Raw genomic sequence first — 7,332 nt, forward strand, 5'->3', positions numbered from 1 at the left:
CACTTTAGATACAGTTTTAAGAAATGTATGTTTTTTACTGTAAGTCATAGCAAGATCATTTTTTAATTAAAGTAAAGTATTTCGGCAGATAAATCAAATCTGTGTCTTTTTTTCTCCTATAACATCGGTGTGCGCTCTTACGCTATTCGGTTTGAGTCAGCCGACACCGCACCACGACACCACTCCTGATAAACTAAACGAAATTGATACTTGGTTTTATCCTGGCTCTGCTGACTTTGTATCTGTGCCTATTATTTAGCAACTAACTAGTACTATGGTAAAAAAATATAGACAATATGTCTATATTTTGTCCTTTGATATTGAGTAAGAAATCACCCATAGCCTGTTTTAGAAATAACCAATACCATATTTAATATCTATAAAATAAATCAGTGGCACTACAACCTCTTTTCAATATAATAGGCAAGTAGGTGATCTGCCTCCAGTGCCTGACACACGCCATCGACTTTTTGGGTCTAAGACATGTCGGTTTCCTCACGATGTTTTCCTTCACCGTTCGAGCGAATGTTAAATGCGCACATAGAAAGAAAGTCCATTGGTGCACAACCGGGGATCGAACCTACGACCTAAGGGATGAGAGTCGCACGCCGAAGCCACTAGGCCAACACTGCTCAATAACGGAGAAAAGAAACGTCTGTTTCCCCGTAAAAAATAATAATTAATGATAAATTATACGAAAACTTAGATTAAAAAACTAATTGAGAAAGGGTATTAATAAGAATTAAGTAATAATGCCAACTGTTTAACATACATTCACCCCGTTGTTAATGAAGCCTAACAGCAGGTTGATGTTAATTGCTCAAAATACAACACCAGCTGACCCTAATCTGCCGAAAAACGTCATATTCACCTGTTGTATTAAAATTTTGATTAAATGTATTTAATTCTGTTTATATGTCACCGTATCACGTGAATATCGAGGCTATTCAACTTCTTGACACCACGGGCCTAGTGAGAAGATTGAAAAGGACAAAACCGTTTGAACTAGTGAATTAGTGTTAGTGAAGTGTATTAAGTGCTAAACAGTGAGTGAAAAAATAGAACACAAGAACAAAGTGTCTAATAGAGAGAGTAGTGTTATTGGACACTTTCTTATGTTAAATATCCTTTTTAATAAATTAGGTTAGACTTAAGTTACTTATTAGTATTAAGTTAGGCTAGATTGTAATATTTCATGATGTCACCGTATAATATATAATTTTATTCAACGAAGATCGATTCGAATCGTCGACTACCAGCCGCTTTCCAGCGGTTTGAACTCTTCGCGTAGCGTAGAGATGCGGGGTCACTCTGCATCTTCTACCGCATTTACCATGGAGAGTGTTCAGAGGAGTTGTTCGGATTAACACCTGCAGCTCAGCTTTATCATCAAGGCAGAATACAAAATACCATCCGTATCAGCTTGAAAAAAATTAATTTAATTTCGTAACAGCTTAGCTTAGCTTAGCAACAGATATGTATTTGATAAACGCGAGAACTATTAAAATGACATATCGAGGAATTATATTATAGCAAATTCGCGTTAATATCCGTTAACGAAGTTTTATATAAATTCTCCTTAGAATTTGTAGTCTATCGATATATTATAATCTATTGAAGACTTGCTGGTTATTGTGAAATGACATGTACATATGACCATGCATCTCACACCGTGTAACCTCATTAAAATAGTTTTTAGATCTCATCGCTGCTGTATTGTACAAAAATAATGTAAATCATATTTATTGTAATGTGTTTTAACAAATGTTTAATCATTATATTGTTTGTATTCACGATCTGCTTCAGTTATTATGACAAATTGTGGATATTAAAAAAGAGAGATGTGGTAGTTCTATTATTATATTCATATGTTATATAAGACAAATGTGGCCTAGTTTTAGTATTTGTAATAAAAAACTACAACTACGAAATTTTATTATAATTTCAATTTTTTCTAGATTCTATAAAAATCCGCATTGGTAAAATTAAATTTATGATTCTTTCCAACTTATCACAGGAAAAGGAATGGATGCAGATTTAACTGTTTAAAAATCGTATCTAAACAGAGACATCCCTGGGGTAACAAAACCTTTTTCAGATCATAAAAAATAGCCAAGAGTATAAAAAGTGTAAACTAATATAGTTTTATTTGTTTTAAAGGTTGAATAAATGCACTCATTAGGTCAGCCGCAGGAGACGGTTTATGTTTTTATTGTTCGATTGTAAAACGAATGCGTGATCGCACAGCTGACATTGTATAAAGTTTGAGTTTGACACATGCCGCCGTCTAGCATTTAAACAAATCATATTAATAACGTCTAAACGATGTTATCATCGACTACTTATATATACAGTAATATTGTATTATACTAAATACATTATAGTTAGTTTTATATAATAATTAATCTATGTTTAATTATAAGATTGTAAACTTAAATATATTTAATTCTTTATTTTGTTTGTAAGAATGTGTAAGTATTGTTGCTTGTAAAAATAATAAATGTTATAATAATCTTTTTTCAAATTTGGAATGTGTTTCATAAACAAATGAAAAACTCAATTATCGCAGTATAGTTTACGGTTTATGTAATTGATTAATATAATTTGATCTTTGGACTGTGCTATATATGTGCAGATAATCAAAAGTGTGCCTTTATATTTTAGTTTTATATGCATTTTTCACTCATTAGGCATAAGAGAAATCATTTTGTATACGTTTACCTTTTTCAGTAAAACTACGCGACTAAAAACCATTGATACTCTATTCAAAATCGTCTTAAGACACTCAAAGTACAAAATGGTAGTCTATATAAAATATATATGTATATAAATAATGTTAGTGATGCGTGTAACCAACCGCTGCAAGGTCCACAAACATTCAACTTTCCCGGTTTGCTACCAGTATATTTTCGTGTATACATTATGTCTTATACCTTATAGGGTCAATTAATTGGATCGGATCCAACTGAGCGTGGCGGTATGGTCACGATACATTAGCCTAGTACCATTCGCGTCGGTTGAAATAATTGTACACCAATTGCCGATAATTTTAATTCCACCCCACCGGGCCTAAAGGCCAATTTTATTCTTATCCACAATAGTGTAATTACGTTTTGGACGGTTGATGCTTGCTTCCTTCGTAATTGGGTATCTGCTTTACAAAGCTTTTGACCACATTTCTATGGAAAACATTTAACATAGTTATAACTTTATAAGTGTTCAAATTTTAGTTTAGTTGTTACGTTTACATACATCCATTTTAAAGTAAGCATTTTATAACAACGTAATTAAATTTATTGGTTTAAAAAAAACGATTAACTTTCTTACAAATAAATATTGGTGGAAATATGGGTGTTACGCAGGGAACTTTGTAATATTAATAAATACAATTTAACAGATTTAAGTTAGGTACATTTTAATTCTGTAAAACTATTTTAAATCTTTGACAGTCGCGTTAATAAAGAGCAATTTCTAGGTCTAATGCATGCAAGACTCATTAAGATGTTTTCCTTCACCGTACGAGAAATTGAATTAAGCGCATAGGTGCACCGCCAGCGCTCGAAAGCACGACCTCGGGGATGAGATTCGCACGCTTATTACTAGGCCAACAATGCACTTTTGACGGCAAAAACCTTTAAATGACTTTTAGATTGTATAGTCTAGTCTACCGAAATGTATATTACAAACAGTTAAGGAATATTTTGCTATATGTAACTAACATATTATAGTTTTAGCAGTCACGAGTCGTGACGTCAGCCACACCAAGGGTGGCCATGCTTGCCATGGGGCTATAATTACTGTAAAATTGGTGTACATAGTAGACACCATCAGGGTTGACTCTCAGTTAAAAATTTCTTCATAAAGTTCAACTTCAACGTTTTCATTTTTAAACAGCTATTATATTTTTATATAATATAATTTACAGACAACGAAAATGGGAAAGAGGCTCATCTTATGTTAGGCAATGCTCGCAAGTGCGTCGCAGGCCGTAATTCGCTTTTTAAAGACTCTTTCAAAATTATAATGGTTCGAATATACGAAAGGGGCAGCTAATGAAGTCGCGTTGTATGTCATTGTCCTTATAATCCTTGTGTCTTTGCAACAAAAATGTCGCAAATTCTATAAAGTATAAGTATGTAGGTATAGATAAATAAATAATATAAATAAAATGTCTTAATAAAATAAATAAGTAATAAAGCTTATTCAAAATAATTCAACTTTTATAGATTAAATACTAAAAAATAATCAAATAAGAAATTCGCGAATGATGTTACTATTGTTGAAATATTCCCAATTTCTTTAAATTTTTACTTATTATCAAACTTGTAAAATAAAATAGAAATTTACAATAAATTATAAAGTCTTTCAGCCCTATATTCCCATTGTACGGAACCGGTGACTAGGGATGTCGGAGACCAGGGCTTTGTCGAGGGGTAGCGGCGCGGAAATACATTTGATGTGTGACAACCCTCGCTCGTGGTGGATTCCTGACACTTGGTATCGCTTTTGGTTTATGGTATTGTTAACCGATTTTAAAAGAAGGTTATAACATTATTTCGTTTGTAAAAGTTAAACTTAAAATATATTGTTCCAGTTGTAATGTGTGCATGTGTATGTAAGACAGCTCTATATCCAACCCATTAATTTAATTAATAATAAAATATTTTTGTGTTTAATATAAAATATTATTTATACTAAACATAAATAATTGTGCGACTGATACAATATAATATAATACACCATATATATTATGTATAAGATAAAGTAGGCATAGTGTAGGTACTTATGTAGGTATGTGTAGTATGTTTGTCTCTGTAAGAAATTATGTTCAAATCTCTTGTTCATTTGTTTTTCTAATTTTTGCGGAATTCTTTCTTCTGTTGTTTGTTTTTTATCTGAGATTGCTTTAATATCTGTGAAACGTTACTAAGAATAAAAACTACATCTATCTATCTATACGTTTATCTATATGATCATTTTCTGAATAAAAAAAAACAATACTTGAAACAAGGTAGCAGCATAAGCCGTAGAGTATACAAAACGTGTGTTCGGTGAGCCTACAGCGTTTCCCGTAGATATTTTATCGGATAGTGCATTTTCATCAAGGTGCCATCAGCTAAGCCGTTTCCGCTCAGTGCGCGCATTGTGAGAACGACTATTGTTTCACATCCGGCGTTGTTTGCATCTCATAACGTAAACACATCGGCCTGACTTCAGACTTTGTTCACTCGGCTTCAATACAAGGTCGTGTGTGAAATGGTTTGCTGTGAAATAATGGGATGGCAGAGTAGGTCTTAGAAAGGGGTATTTTAGTGTTGCCGTATATAATGGCTTATGATTACGGGTTCTGGAGAGGTGGGAAAGAGGTATGTGCTTGTTTGTTGTGTATTTGCACTTGAATCTAAAGACAATTTTGCGCAGTAATTTCGCCAATGTTCGGTCTTTGAAAAGCTTTTTCATTTATAGCTTTAATAATTAAAATCTATAAGAAATATATTTCCACTTTTTTATAATAATATAATATTAAACTTAAAAAAGTGGTTGAACGGGCGACCTTATCTCTACGAAGCGATCTCTTACAGGCAACCCTAATTAAAGAAGCTTAATTTATAACACAAGGTAATATTTATAATAAAATAAAAAAAATAATGAAATCTTAATAAAGATTATAATGACATAAACTTATCCAAAACAGAGAGAAAAAAGAATGAGCAAAAGATAAAAACATAATTATATTTTTTTATGGAAAATGGGTTCTAGTGATTTCGCACACTCCATGAACACTCGCATTACACGAAGGCTCGCAAGTGTGTTGCCGGCCTTTTATGAAGTGTTAAGCCGCGTATCGACTACGCGCTCCAAGAGGGCGAACATTGGCGCGCGCTCCGCGCGCAATGGATACCACTTTGGATTGGAATGGATACCACGCTCCAATGTGTTCGTTGGAGCGCCCGAACGCGGAGCGGTCCGTTCCGACGGGTGTCGGTTTTTTACCACGCATCAATCGTGGCGCGCGCGCCAGTTGGGACGGACATATCGTATTTTTTTGTGTTTGTTGCGCTCCCAATTATGGATAACCATGTATGGTACAAAAGAACTACTGTGGAATAGCAAAAGTTCTTCATATCATAATAAATCGCTTAGAGAAGATGCTTGGAGTGAAATCAGTAGTGAAATGGGAGTCCCTATGCCGGAATTAAAGAAAAAAATAACTGTGCTCCTATCATCGTACAGAAGAGAAAAATTGAGAGTATCTAAAAGCCAAGCTGACTGGCTTTCATGATGAAGGGTCGAACACTGGAACAGTTGCCACGCGCGCCAGGCGCACTTAGTTGATATTGTACTTCAAATATTTGGAACGCGTTTCACGGAACGCACTCTCGGAGCGGTCATTCATGGCGCGCGCGCCAGGAGCGCGTAATCGATACCCAGCTTTATGCTCTTTTCTAGAAAGAGTCTAAGTTGAATTGGTTTGGTAATACTTCAGTCAGGAGCTGGTTGCAAATAGTAATGGTGCGCATCAAAACTGCCTAAAAAGCTTAGTTGTGCCTCGACGTCCGATGATGAAACTCATCGCAGGTATTACTCCAAACAACAGTATCAGCTGCAAGTTAAAACACATTTGTTTTAATTTCACACAATTTGCTGTTTTACATGATTTTTGTACTTCTGATAAATGTTTTTTGCAGAAATTGCCATTTTTAAGAAAATATATGTTTTAACATTATTACAAATATACTGTTTAGTATGTTGGAAATAAATACTATTAACCATTTTTACATTATTCAGTTTAGTTCTGTATTTTTTTACGTGTGGAAGAAGATGCTTTTAGCTGTAAGTCCATTTAAATTTGTGTTATTTTATTTCATGTTTTTTTAATGTGAATAAAGTGTTGTTATTTAGATTGATTTGCTTAATAAGCAAGCATCAATCGTTTTAGAATTATTTTAATATCTTTTGTTTTATTATAAATAGAATAACTGCGGAAATAAAAGACAGTAATTCATGAAATCAATCTCTGTTCAAAAAATCGATTAACGAGTTTAATAAAAGAAGTAAGGGGAGAGCGGGTCGAATTGTCCCCACAGTTAAAAAGCGCGGATGTGAACATTTGTAGGAATAATACCCCGCAAGGCTGGGGTTGCGCGGCTGCTGTTGAAAGAATGATACATCATACCAATAATAAATCACACATGATTCAATTAGAAAATACGGTGGGCCGGTAAACGGTTGGATTTTGTCGCTTAAGTGAGTCATTTGTAGCGTAATTGACGTTTTGTATTACGTCATCAATCACGTTCTAAATTGTTTTTGGAAATCGTGTTGAATTTG

Source organism: Pieris napi, chromosome 3 (assembly GCF_905475465.1).
Source record: "Pieris napi chromosome 3, ilPieNapi1.2, whole genome shotgun sequence".
Taxonomy (NCBI): domain Eukaryota; kingdom Metazoa; phylum Arthropoda; class Insecta; order Lepidoptera; family Pieridae; genus Pieris; species Pieris napi.